Genomic DNA, 14,648 nt, shown 5'->3' with positions numbered 1-14,648 from the left:
CTGAGTTACTGAATGTAAAAAATGATGCGTTTGATTATTATTTACCGCCAAAAGTAACGGTGTTACAAAGTAACGCGTTAGTCCCAACACTGCTTAACATGTTACAAAAAATAAGATCAGTTAGAATAATACACAATGAGTGATACATCCATCCATCCATCCATTTTTTACCGCTTGTCCCATTCGGGATCGCGGGAGTTGCTGGAGCCCACATTCAGTGATTACAAATACATTGGAGGCAGACACCACAGTTGACATACTTCACACACAAGTCAATTTCTCTGTGATTGTTGACAAAATGAGGGTATTAATATATGTGTGTATATATGTATATATATATATATATATATATATATATATATATATAAAATATATTTGTTTACGTTTGTTGCGCTGTCATGTGCGTGTTAGACTGTCTGCTGGTCACGAAACACAGCAGGAATGTAGCAGCAGAGTTCGTCGAATACGGCCGCAAAAATTATACTTTGACGAAATAAAAGCATGTTTTAATGTAAGTTTATGAGCTGGAGTGTGTTTAGAAATATATTTAGACATATTATTTTGGTTGATTTTGTCAGAAGACCTAACGTCAAAATCACAGCAATTGCATGCATACGGGCACAGCTGCACACGCCATTGGTAGCAGTCATGGCGCCTGTTGTTTAGTTGGTCATACTCTCTTTATGCACGACTTTGGTGTGAGATTGTCATTACTGCCACGAGTGTTGGAAAAGTGTATTACAACTGAGCGCCGCTGCGGCCTATACGGACCACTGCTGAGAAACAGACATTTTTTGGCAGCCTTCTAGGGTGCCCTATGGTTAAGAAACACTGATTTAGACAAGATCTCAATGATATAGTTCAGGTGTGTCAAATTCGTTTTCATTAAGGGTCACATCGCAGTTATGGTTGCCCTCAGAGGGCCGTTTATACCAGTGAATATATGTGAATGTAAAATTGCTTCATGATTAGGGATGGGCATAACATTGGAAGCGATACGGCACCAATTCCCAGTACCTGGGAAACGATAACACTACTCTACAGTACCGATTTTTCGTACTTTTGTGTGTTTATGTATTAATAAATGTTCATTATAAAAAATATAAAATGTTAATACATTTCTCTTTAAACTGACAATGATAATTGTATATGCATTGTATTCATTTCAGTGAATTTTAGTAGTCTTTGCTATTAAGTTGAATGTGTCGGTTTTGTCCTTTGAGTCCTACAAAGTGTTTATATTGTAAGTGTTAATTGCAACGTGCATCTTAGTCAGGGCCGGCCCGTGGCACAGGCCGTATAGGCAAATGCTAAGGGCGCCGTCCATCAGGGGGCGCCACGCCAGTGCCACAAATGTTGGAGGAAAAAAAAAAAGAAGAAAAAAAGTTGGTACTATTATTTCTAAATACAAAAAATAATCCCACGTTAATTAAAATGCAAAGTAAAGCCTATTTAATAGAAATATTATTTGTTACAACATTACGCCCCCCCCCCACTGGAAGTCTCTCCAGAGAGTGGTGAGGACGGCCGAAAAGATCATCAGGACTCCTCTTCCTCCTATCCAGGAAATCGCAAAAAACCGCTGCCTGACCAGGGCTCAGAAAATCTGTAGACACTCCTCCCACCCCTACCAAGGACCGTTTTCACTGCTGGATTCTAGAAAGAGGTTCCGCAGCCTCCCTAGCAGAACCTCCAGGTTCTGTAACAGCTTCTTCCCTCAGGCCATAAGACTCCCAAAAACGATTCCCCCGAAAAACGGATTAACCCGCTGGAATATAAAGACAATATAACATACAACCATCCATTTTTTACCGCTTGTCCCTTTTGGGGTCGCAGGGGATGCTGGAGTCTATCTCAGCTGCATTCGAGTGGAAGCCGGTGTACACCCTGGACAAGTCGCCACCTCATCACAGGGCCAACACAGATAGACAGACAACATTCACATACATCCATAAACGTGGATGCATATGCAAAAGTGCAACAAAATTTTGTTCTTATCTGGACTGTAAACTTCAAATTTGAATGACAATAAAAAGGAAGTCTCTAACCTATAACAATATTAATTCATAACAATACCATAGTAAGAATATAGGCCTCATAATATTCATTTTAGTTCACATGTGTCTTTTTTGTGTTGTTCATAATACATTGAAAACATTCGTGTGAACTACAAAAACATCAATATCGATGTCACGTTGACGTCATATGAAAATGTTAATGAACGGATGCAAGACGTCTTCGTGAGTGCACGTGCACGAGCACATTTAAGCCGCTGACGTGTTGGTGAATATTCATGTGATGTCAGCATTCATGCACGGTGACAATAGACAAAGCATCGAGGCAGAAGAGGCGGAGGAGGAAGGCGAGGGGCCAAATCGCGATAAAAAGTGGGGGCAAACAAGCCGTTACCATGGCAACAAGTCCAGCCTTCCCAAAGAGGCTTCGAGTGCTTCATTCTCCTTTTCGTCTTTTTTCGGGTGGGTTTTCCGTGGAAATACATGCCTTGGACTTTATAACGGAGGGCAGGTATTCGGCTAGCCGGGCCAGACTTTTTCACCGAGTAGAACAAGGACGCGGACTTTAAAAGGACGAGAACATCTCACTATGTCAGCAGCCATGCTCCACAGGAACCACTTCGAGGTAAAAAAAAGAGAAAGAAAAAAAAAAACTTTTTTTTTAATAGCCGAAACGACTCGCGAGGCTACATGCTAGCAATGACGTCTTTGTGGTAGAACGTAGCTAAGGGCCTTTTATAAATGTATAAAGTTTCAAGGTGAGTTTTAAAAGTGGTCTTTGCATGACCGTATTTGGTCATATAGTCCCGTTAACCATGAAGTGAAGCAATATGGCTAACACTATTAATTATTATTATTATTATTATAATTATTATTATTAAGCGAATAAATAGTCAAAGCAGTAGTCCGATCACTTAAATATCCTCATTGCAACAATGTGACTGAATGCATATTTTGGGAATTTGATGCCTGGGAATGTTTGTTTTTGTCTCAGAGGATTAACCATTCATGCAAGATTAAGTGGGTTTGAGTTCACAGTTTTGTCTGCAGTCATTATAGTTATGTTGTTGTTTTAAAGGAAACCGTCAAAGTACAATGCTTTATTCATACAATCATTCATTGGAATAACAATGTATTGGATTTTTTTTTAATTGTGTGTTTAACACTCATTGGCCAAACATGAATAGAATACAATACAATAGAAACATTGTGCTCTTTTTAAATCAGCTGCATGGATACATGTCATCTACACCAAGGATGTCCAAATAGAGGATTTTTTTTGATTGATTGAAACTTTTATTAGTAGATTGCACAGTACAGTACATATTCCATACAATTGACCACTAAATGATAACACCCGAATAAGTTTTTCAACTTGTTTAAGTAGGGGTCCATGTTAATCAATTCATGGTAAATCAGGTCATGGGCATTTTGGGCCCTCTGCATTATCTGAAAATGTCATTCATTTATTGTTATTCAGATGTTTTATTAGATATTACACTATAATAACTTGCTTTGGTCACTTATCATACAACTGCCAAGATTGCAATGTTTTTTGTTTTTTTTAATAACCGAGCATATCCTGGCCTACATTGGACCGGTTTTAGCATTTTTATCGTGCATTTTCATTGCTTTATCCTTTCATTTCTCTCAATGCAACTTTTAATTTGAAGATTTAAATACCCCTGTAGTACATTACAGCTGCGCAACTTAATGAGTTCCGTTCCAAAGACTATCATCAATTATGTGATTTTTAGCTAATGTGTATTAAATATTGGTAGTTTTCAGTTGTTGACAGTTAATTATGTGATTGGAGAAAACATAGTCATAAACAGAGGTGTCCTAATCTGATAATGGTCCGATTTCCGTAAACAAATCGGCTTGCATCTAAACACTTCTTATATAAGGCTGCGATACAAGTAGTCTTACCTGTGTAATTCTTGACAGCCAGTGAACAGCTCAATGTCCTCCAATAAGTACACAAGGTTGGTCTTTTTTTGTATTTAAGATAATTACAAATGTAGCCCAAAAGGAATCTGGAAGCTATACAAGTAAGCGCACAAGCTAGACACATGTAAAAAGTGTCATGAATTGAATAATATTGCAGTTTAAAACACCACATTCGTCAATTTAAACAATAATGAAATCATTATAGTAGCATATTACTTAAACATACAAAGTTTCCAAAGCAGAAACATATTAGAAAGTGTCCAGTAACAAACGTGTCCACATCATTTGACTGACTGCATCGTAGCTCAATTTCATGAATTATTGTGGCCACTGAGTGTAGCCAAAAAACAATTACCACTCTACTTTAAATTAAAGGGGAACTGCAATTTTTGGGAATGTAGCCTATCATTCACATCCCTTACGTAAGACAGCAACACATATGTTATTCTTGTTTTTATGCATTCTAAATATTAAATAAATGCGATCAAAAGTTTGCTTACTTTGGAGCCTATGGGAGTCGCTTTATTCTGCCTATAAAAGCCCTTAAAACCATCTAAACACTACCAAGGTTCCAAGGTTTTATATATGTGCTGTAAGTACATATGTAATGTAGTAATGGGCACATTTATAATAACATTTGATATTTATAATACCGGCAATAACAATAATAATAATTGATTAGATTTATATAGCGCTTTTCTAGACACTCAAAGCGCTTCACAGAGAAGTGAGAACCCATTATTCATTCACACCTGGTGGTGGTAAGCTACATTTGTAGCCACAGCTGCACTGGGGTAGGCTGACGGAAGCGTATTTAAGTATTTTGATCATTTTAAGCAATTGATTAATTGCTTAAAACAATTTTTTTTAAATCGCATCACAACGTTCGCTTTCACCCCACTACATTTCTGATTATTTCTCACTGCAGACTTCATAAGAGTCAACAAACATAATAAAACATCACTTACTTTGCAACTTCGGCTGTCATTAGGATGCAGACTGCTAGAATGTTCGTATATTCACATTTTAGATTGAAAATGACTCATAATCCTCACGAAGAAAAGGGGGGGTGAACCAAGTGTTTTTTTTGTGTCGTTCTCGCCCTTTCTGTATCTAAATTGGCTGTCAAAGTGTACCAACATGTCGGATTATATCCTCGTCCTTCTACTATCAAGGTGAGGAGCATGATTTATGATCTACAATACACTTTCACGAGCAAAAGAAGCGAGGAAGCATGCACCTTACCACTCGATGATGTAAACATTAGCACACACGCTAGTGATCACTGCGCTGCTTAATAGTTTGTCTGCGTTAGCGCTTATGATTACAATATCACTAATACTTGGTTAATATTCAAGTCACAAAATGTAAATGTAGTATTGTTGGCGTTTTTTTGGATGGTTATTTATTGGGTTTTATGGGCAGAATAGAGGAGCTCCCATTGGCTCCGCTGTAAGTGGACTTTTATTTACGTTTATATTTGAGTTATAATGCATTAAAAACAAAAGTACACCTATCGTCATGTCTTTCATAATGATTGTGAACGATAGTGCAGTTTCCCTTTAAAGACAGTATATGTCCTTTCCAGATGGTTAATGATACATAGGTTTGTGTTTTTATAGTCCATCAATTAATTTCACTTGATAAAGAATTTCACAACATTGCACTACAAAAGAATGAGTATGACGAATGAATGATTCTTGCTGATTGTATCGGACCAATATTGGTATTGTATCGGAAGTTTAAAAAAAAAGTTATTGGGACAACCCTCGTCATAAACAATATGATCATTCAGTTGGGACCACTACTGTCTTTCACCACAACATTGCTGGATGTACACTTGCACTACTGGATTGATGATGAAATATTTTCCTTTTAGATAGTATTAAACATGTTGACCTACAACAACAACTTTGATTTATTTCCTTCAGTTGCTTTTACTTTTAGTAAAGGCAGTCCATAGTGCAGATTAGATGCTGTCCCATGTCCTTCGACTGGTCTGTATCAACATAAGCTATTGACAAGATTCTTTGATGCTCAAGAGGGATTCTAGTCTGTCCCCAAACATGCTCCCCTTCAACTCTTGTCCATTCAAAAGCTCAATAAAAGATCTTTTCCAGAATGTTTCGTGCTCTCCACACAGGCTTAGGGTTTGGTGAGACTGTCCGAGCACACCAGCTTGTAAACTTAATTAATTCTGGGTTTTAACTGAAAATAAACATGAATCTTTATTGTCAAATGTTCAATACATGCAAGACATACAAATAAAAACAACCTGTTTTTAATCACATTGACTGCCACCATTGAGATTACACTAGATGACTAATACTCTTTATCGTACATTTTTTAAATATTGCTCATCAGTAGAAGCTTAGTGAAAAACGCTGCTGTGTTTTGATCGATAAAAACACTTTTTAAAAGACAATTAAAACACAACTCCAATGTGTTGTTGCCATTTGGAAAAATAATTAGTCAGTTACAGGTTTAAGTTGTCTCTGTCATATAAACTTTATTAGGCGTACAGGCAAGGTTTTAAGTAACATTCCTAATAGCACTGGTGTTACTGCTTGTGTTTCTGAGGTGTATATCTTCTAATTAAGACTAAAACCTGCAATTTGTCTTTGGAGCCTACATTCCTTCTCTCTTGTATTATTATTTCGGTCTTAGAATGAACTCAATTGAAATCATTGGTACCCTTATGTGGTGGCACCACAAAGGACACAAAAATACCACGCAAAATCAAAACATGCTTGTAGAGTTAAAGCTGCTTTATGTCACGGATAGGTGGCTGCTTTTCGAACAAGCTTCCTGGTCCGACCATGTAGGCTACGCTCCACTATCAAACACGCACACAGCAAAATAATAACGTTATGTCACAAAAGCAATGTTTAGAAACGTGTATGATTTTATTCACAGGTTTAACAGCAATGCAGAAACTATAGCATTCATTTTGTTCTCAAAGATCTCTTTTGTGTACGCACGTTTCTGCGAGACTACGGAGCCCCTAAAGGGGCATGATGGGAAAAACAGACAAAACTATCATCCGTGGGAGAAGTTTATTGATTTCTCTTTTAGTATTGGCCTAACATATAAAGACATCAAATCGTATTATGATCTCGCAAAAAGTATTGCGAGATCTCGCAAAACATCCATGTCCCGTTAGGGGCTCCGTACGAGACAGCCTGAACGACAGTCACCTTATTCCGGGCAAACAGAAATGTTTACAAGTTACAACTTCTAATTGTAACACATAGAGATTGGTATCGTTTACATTTTAACTGATACCAGTATCAAGTCGATACTTTAAAAACTGTGCTTAAACGGTGCCCAAACCGGTACTTTAATAAATTGATAAACACACACATTTTTGTTAAAAAGCTAAACCTAAAAACAATGCCTTTATATTTTTATGGAATTTTGTGACATTCAAGTTCAAGTTTTGTTAACATGCTAGTAATGTATATATTTTAATTATATAAATTAAATGATAACAAAGTAATACATTCAAAAATAAAATCTACAACAAATTGTCATAATTATTGTAGCAATACAGAACTGCGAGAAAGTGCAAAAACAACTTATTTGAGTTGTAATGTTTGATGCTCATAATTCTGTGTGTTCATGAATGCAACCTTGCTTGCCGTAATTGTCATTGGTGCATAATGAGAAGTTGTTGTTGTTGAATAGCCTAGCACGCCTGTGGTGTTATAAGGGCTGGTGTTGGCGTGTTATGATCGGCAATACATTTAAAAAAAAGAGTGTCAGAATCTGTGTGCTTCTGTCTGGACACTAGATTACTTACAAGACATTACTTGCACAATATCACCGTCAAGCACTTTTTGCAGGTTGTTGAGTCTGCGTTTATTTAGTACTAAAATAAGGCAGGGCAGCACGGTGGAAGAGGGGTTAGTGCATCTGCCTCACAATACGAAGGTCCTGAGTAGTCTGGGGTTCAATCCCGGGCTCGGGATCTTTCTGTGTGGAGTTTGCATGTCCTCCCCGTGACTGCGTGGGTTCCGTCCGGGTACTCCGGCTTCCTCCCACCTCCAAAGACATGCACCTGGGGATAGGTTGATTGGCAACACTAAATTGGCCCTAGTGTGTGAATGTGAGTGTGAATGTTGTCTGTCTATCTGTGTTGGCCCTGCGATGAGGTGGCGACTTGTCCAGGGTGTACCCCGCCTTCCGCCCGATTGTAGCTGAGATAGGCTCCAGCGCCCCCCGCGACCCCGAAGGGAATTAGCGGTAGAAAATGGATGGATGGATGGATAAAATAAGGCACTGTAAGCTTCTTTTTTTGGTCTGGTTACTACCGTTTACTTTGGTGCCTGTGCCAATATGGAACAGAGTTTTGGTGCCCAACCCTAGTAACAAATATACACTTGCATTTGTTATATATGTAGTATATTCTTGCCAGTGGTGGTGTTTTGGTTTAAAACAATGATGTGGAGGTGGTGACATACAGCAGCTTCAATCAGGCGTGATGTCATGCATGATGACGGTTCATCATTCAAGATGTCTTGGTACAACATCCAAAGTGTTCCACCGTAAAAAAGAATGTAAGAATATCTAGGTCGCTACTCAAGTATGTTTAAAATATCTGCTGATTGGGATGATAGCGGCTTTTTGTTGATGGAAGACGGCACCTTTAAGTACAAGGTCAAACTAAATTGTTGAGTCTTACACTCAGTGTTTGTGTCAAGTTAGAGTCTGGTTCTGCAGGAATGGGAGTGCAATAACAATGTCATCTTCAGTAATAATGCCTTGTATTAAGGTGTCAAATGTAGATTTACAATTGTTATAGTTTTATACCAAGAATTTTTTTCCAGTCTGTTCGTTGATCGGATCATAAACATGACAACAGTTCGGGTCAGCTGAAAGTGACGTTTTGTGTTGGCAATTACAGTATGGTCACTACTGTAAAGAATTAATCCTCTGAATTTTCCAGATACTGGTGGCTTTTTAAGAGGCCATGTTTGGGATTTCCATGGCTTGTGGCACTGTCTTAGTGTACATGTTCACAGGCATGGCAAGTATCTTATGCAAACTACAACTTTCCAACAAGTTGTTGTCATGCATACTAAAGAAGAAACAATGGTGATGTCAGGACTTGGACTATGGCTTGATTTGTTCTCCCGAGGTGCAAGTGAATTGGACTGGTCAAGGCTTGAAGGTGGGTACATGATTTATTTAAACTATCAAAAAAGGAATAAACGAAAAGCGCGCACAGGGGCGGAGGTACAAAACTAGACTATAAACACAAAACTTGCACATTGGCAGAAACTATGAACAATTAAACAAAATACTAACTGTGGCATGAATCAAAACAAAACTTACTTGACATGGCATGAAGTGCGCAGAGGTACATAGAGTGTGACAGGGGTAAGAATGCGGGGATGTCGTCAGGACGAACAACAGAAAATGAAAAGCTTAAATAACACAGACATGATTAACGAAAACAGGTGCGTGACTCAAAACGTGAAACAGGTGCGTGACGTGACAGGTGAAAACTAATGGTTGCTATGGTGACAAACAAGAGTGCACAATGAGTCCAAACGTGGAACAGGTGAAACTAATGGGTAATCATGCAAACAAGACAAGGGAGTGAAAAGCCAGAAACTAAACAAAACATGACTTAAAACAAAACATGATTACACAGACATGACAGAGCCCCTCCCTTAAGGACAGATACCAGATGTCCATAAAAAAAAATTAACAAGAGTCATGGGAGGGCGGGAGTGGGACATGGCGGTGGGTCGCCAGTAAGACTGAAACGACGCGTCGACGTAATCGATGTCATCGGTTACGTAAATACGTCGACGTCGTTTTTATGCGTCGATGCGTCGCATATTTACGTCACACTGCCGTCATGGCGGAGCGCAAAGCAGACGATGCGAGCGGTGCGAGCGAGGGGAAAAAAGCACGCCAAAAGTCGTCAAAAGTGGGGGAGTATTTCGATAAACGGCCTTATAATGTTATAGCGGCGAACAGCTGTCTCGTCAGCTGACGCGCGAGCTCGCAACCGTGGCTGTTTAGCAACCAGCCAAACCCCACTTAATAAAATTATATTTTATCTTAGAGAACATCCGCATCCCTATTCACCTAGGCAACCCCAGGAAATGTATATAATTCGGCATTATTTCGGCCAGTCGGCTTATATGATCAGAGCCGATCAGTTTACGTTCACGCGCAGGTATAACGCGGCGCACTCCCGTCTCATCTGTTGGGGCACGAGCCCAGTAATTAGACCGCTTTGTCAAATCAAGGAGTACAAAAGACGCCAGACCAGAGTGGAAAAAGGTTTAGTTCATTACAGATAACCAAGAGTTGTGCCAAAAGTATGTAAGATTTAATATTTCTCTTCGTGGGTGTGGCGCACTTGTTACGCTGGTGAGATGGGGGGGGGGGGAGTTGTGTGCATGTAGCGTGCTTAGTCTGGAGGCTAAATACACACAGTGTGTTATGTAACTGTTGTTTAGTGTTGATATTCTTTGCTTAGTTTGATAAATGTTGTAGCAGTTTGCTTCATCAGGAGGGTGAAATCACTCAACTTCAAGTGTTGGATTTAACTGTGTTGGATCATTGGCTGCTGGTGAGGCAATAGAAAAAGGGGCATTTTTCTACCAGTAGACAGCGTTTAAGATTGAGTGTTTCACTGCTAAATTAATAATATATTTATATTGAATATGGATTTTAAATATGTATCTTAATAGGTGGTTAATTGGTTATGTATTTATGTATTTGTACATTGGGTTTTCTGCTGCATTTATCTATTGTGTTTCTGGGTTTAAATGTATTTTATCAGAATCAGAATCAGAATCAGAATCAGCTTTATTGTCATTACGCAAGGTAACGAGATTGAGGCCATTCCATACAGTGCGATGTGTGCATGCTAGAAAAACAATGTGCAAATATATAAAAAATGTAGAAGTGCAATGAATATGGTGTGAAATGAATATATACATGAAAAAAAAAAACAGGGTGGTTGGTGGAATGGGTTATTGCACCGAAGAGAAGGCAGTTATGAGGGACAATGGGGCAGTCCGTTCAGGATGGTTATGGCCCTGGGGAAGAAGCTGTTCTTTAGCCTGTTTGTTTTGGTTTTAATGCACCTGTAGCGCTTCCCAGAGGGCAGCAGGTGGAACAGGTCAGAGCCAGGGTGGGTGCTGTCCTTGATGATGGCACTGGCTCTGTTGAGGCAGCGGGAGGTGTAGATGTCCGTCAGAGAGGGGAGAGGGCGGCCGATGATCTTCTGAGCCATCTTGACCACTCTTTGCAGCCTCTCCCTGTCTGCTGCAGTGCAGCAGCCGTACCATACCGTAATACAGTAGGTCAGCAGGCTCTTGATGGACGAGCGGTAGAAGGTCAGCAGCAGGTCAGGCTTCAGGTTGTACTTCCCGAGGACTCTAAGGAAGTGTAGCCGCTGCTGAGCCTTCTTGATGATTGATGTGATGTTGACTGTCCAGGAGAAGTCATTAGAGATGTGGACTCCAAGGTACCTGAAGGTGTGGACCCTCTCTACACGCTCGCCGTTGATGTAGAGGGGGGCAGGGTCGGTGCTGCTCCTCCTGAAGTCGACGATGATCTCTCTGGTCTTGCTGGTGTTGAGAGCGAGGTTGTTCTCCGAAGACCAGGCCGTCAGCTTCAGGACCTCCTCTCTGTAGGCAGCCTCGTCACCCCTGGAGATGAGCCCGACCACTGTGGTATCGTCGGCGAACTTGACGGTAAGGTTGTCACTGTGGGCCGGACTGCAGTCATGGGTGTAAAGGCAGTAGAGGAGGGGGCTCAGCACACAGCCCTGTGGGGAGCCGATGCTCAGCGTGCGGGAGGATGAGAGGTGCGGGCCAAGTCTCACATTCTGGGGTCGGTCCGTTAGGAAGTCCCTTATCCAGGCGTTTGAGAGGGGGGAGGCCAAGAGTGTCCAGTTTATTGCAGAGTCTGTCCGGGATTATTGTATTGAAGGCAGAGCTATAGTCCACAGAGAGCATCCGGACGTAGCTCTGCTGCTGCTCCAGGTGGTTCAGAGCAGAGTGGAGAGCAACAGCGATGGCGTCCTCTGTGGACCTGTTCGCTCGGTATGCGAACTGGTGGGGGTCGAAGTCTGGAGGGATATGGTCCTTGATGTGCTGGAGAACAAGTCGCTCGAAGCACTTCATGATTACCGGAGTGAGGGCCACTGGTCGGTAATCATTCAGGCTGGTGATGGGAGACTTCTTCGGCACCGGGATTATTGTAGATGACTTCAGGCAGGATGGGATGACTGCCTGAGCCAGGGAGAGGTTGAAGATCCTGGTGAGGGGGGGAGCGAGCTGGTGGGCGCACGTCCTGAGCACCTTTCCAGGTACTCCGTCTGGTCCGGTAGCCTTCCTGGGGTTCACAGCCAGGAGCACTCGTCTGACACTGTGCTCCTGTACAGTGAGTGGAGTGGCGCCGGAGCCCGGTGGGGGCGGGGGCAGGGCTGGAGCAGATGAGTGTCGCTGGGGGGTTTCGAAACGGGCAAAGAAACAGTTAAGCTCCTCTGCCAGTGTCGCACTCTGATCCGCAGTTGTCATATTGCAGCCTCTGAAGTTCGTGATGTCATGAATGCCCCGCCACACCTCCCGTGAGTTTTTGCTGGACAGATGGGACTCTATGCACCTCCTGTGGTCCGCCTTTGCTTTTTTAATCCCTCTCTTCAGGTCGGCTCTAGCAACACTGTACAGTGCCCTGTCCCCTGACCTGAAGGCTGCGTCGCGGGCCCTGAGGAGTGTGCGGACCTGGCTGGTCATCCAGGGTTTCTTGTTGGGGTAAACCCGGATGGGTTTTTCCACAGTCACATTCCCGATGCAGAACTTTATGTAGTCCAGCACCGTTCCTGTGGCTGTCTCCAGCTCCTGTTGTTGGAAGAGGTCCCAGTCTGTGTGTTGGAAGCAGTCCTGAAGTTTGGGGAGTGCATCGTCAGGCCAGGTCATAACAGTCTTTGTGATAGGCCTGGCCTGGTGTCTGATGGGGGTGTAGGTAGGAGAGAGCAGGAGGGAAAGATGGTCTGACTGTCCAAGCTGGGGGAGGGGTGTAGCTCTGTACGCGTGCTTTATGTTGGTGTACACGTGGTCCAGGGTGTTCTTGCCCCTTGTAGAACACTTCACGTGCTGGTAGAACTTAGGGAGTACAGTCTTCAGATTGGCCTTATTAAAATCCCCTGCTATGATATGAACACCGTCGGGGTGGGCCCGCTGCTGTTCGTTGACGGTGTTCAGCAGAAGAGAGAGCGCTGTGTTTACTTTGGCGTCCGGTGGAATATACACAGCCGTGATGATAACAACAGACAGCTCTCTCGGGAGAAAAAAAGGCCGACATCTAACAGACATGTACTCCACGTCCGGGCAACAGTGCTGTTCAGTGATTGTCCCGTTGTTGCACCAGTTCTCATGCACGTAGATACAGAGCCCCCCTCCTCTGCTCTTACCGGAGTCCTTAGTTCTGTCCCGGCGGAGCAGAGGGCGTCCGGCTAGCTGCATGCTAGCATCGGGTATTTCCGGGTGAAGCCAGGTTTCGGTGATAATCATAGCACAACAGTCCCGAACATAGCGGTTTCCAGCAAGTTGTAACTCCAGGTCGTCCATCTTCTGTACAAGGGATCTGGCATTAGAGAGGAACAGGCTCGGTAGAGGTGGCTTGTGGGGTTGTTTCCTAAGCCTGAGCAAGACGCCGGACCTGCGGCCACGCTTCTGCTTCCTCTCCCTCCTCCGTCTGCGCCGTCTCCCAGACCCGACAACAAACCACGGAGAGCCCTGTGCTCTCGCTATGTCATCTGGGATGTTGTGCTCGTGGTGAAAGTCGCTCGAAACAGATATCTGGTGCGAGTTACCGATATCCAAGAGTGACTGGCGGGTGTACCGGGTGTTTGCAGTACAGGTGGTGCACAAAAGGAAAAAAAACATGAAGAAAAGAAGGAAGAAAGAGCACTGAAATGGAGAGCCGTAAGCCGCTGCGTCTGTGCGCGCCGCCATCTTGGATTTTTTTTATTTTTTTTTTTATTTTTATTTTTTTTAATTTTTTTATATGTATCTTGGTGCATTTATGTTGAGACAATTTATTTAAAATCTGTTTTAACTTAAAGGGAAAAGATGTGTCCATTTTCTTGCACTTGTTTAATGGTTAAGAGTTTGATAGCCTAATTAATAATTGTAAATTATGGTATTGATAATTGATTGATTTTTTACAGCATGTTAATCTTGTGGTGTTTTGTCCTTAAAGGTTTTTCACCTACTAAAGAAGCTAAAGGCTACTAAAGGCTACTAAAGACAGCTAATGACAGCTAAAGAAACTAAAGTCTACTAACACTGCTAAAGACTGCTAAAAAGACTAAAGAAGAAAAAAGAAGCTGTTTCTTCGTTGGAAAAACTGTTGCAAACTAAAGGAAAATAAAAGGAATAAGTAACATTGGTCTGGTCTTTTGAGTGAAATCCAGAAGCCACATTCAGCATTGGTACATCCCTTCAAGTGTGGGATAAGCACAGCGAAAAAAGAAAAACACTTGACAGTTGTTGTATGCACACTAAATGTGTCGAGCGGAAATGGCCTATCATAGCAGCACAACGGCTATGAAGGAACATTTGAAAAGAAAACACCCGACAGCGTTCTTGCCATCACCATCAACTAGTCAATCGTCCGCGTGAGTATACGTTGTCATCATTACACAAA

General features: G+C 41.9%; 1 protein-coding gene across 4 annotated transcripts in view; it reads left to right on the top strand.

Annotated features, from left to right (window-relative positions):
• dennd2b (DENN domain containing 2B) overlaps nt 1–14,648 on the top strand; it is a 114,450-nt gene that overhangs the window by 17,853 nt on the left and 81,949 nt on the right. Inside the window, exon 1 of one of the 4 annotated variants that reach the window (XM_061963965.1) lies at nt 2,307–2,640. The exons of 2 other annotated variants lie outside the window; for them this stretch is intronic. The gene's annotated coding sequence lies outside the window, so the exon portion shown is untranslated. Of the gene's footprint in view, nt 1–2,306; nt 2,641–14,648 lie in introns of those variants that run through there. One more of the 4 variants, XM_061963967.1, reaches the window with a different exon arrangement.

Source organism: Nerophis lumbriciformis, linkage group LG06, assembly GCF_033978685.3.
Source record: "Nerophis lumbriciformis linkage group LG06, RoL_Nlum_v2.1, whole genome shotgun sequence".
Lineage (NCBI taxonomy): Eukaryota > Metazoa > Chordata > Actinopteri > Syngnathiformes > Syngnathidae > Nerophis > Nerophis lumbriciformis.
This window is presented reverse-complemented; position numbering and strand designations above follow the sequence as displayed.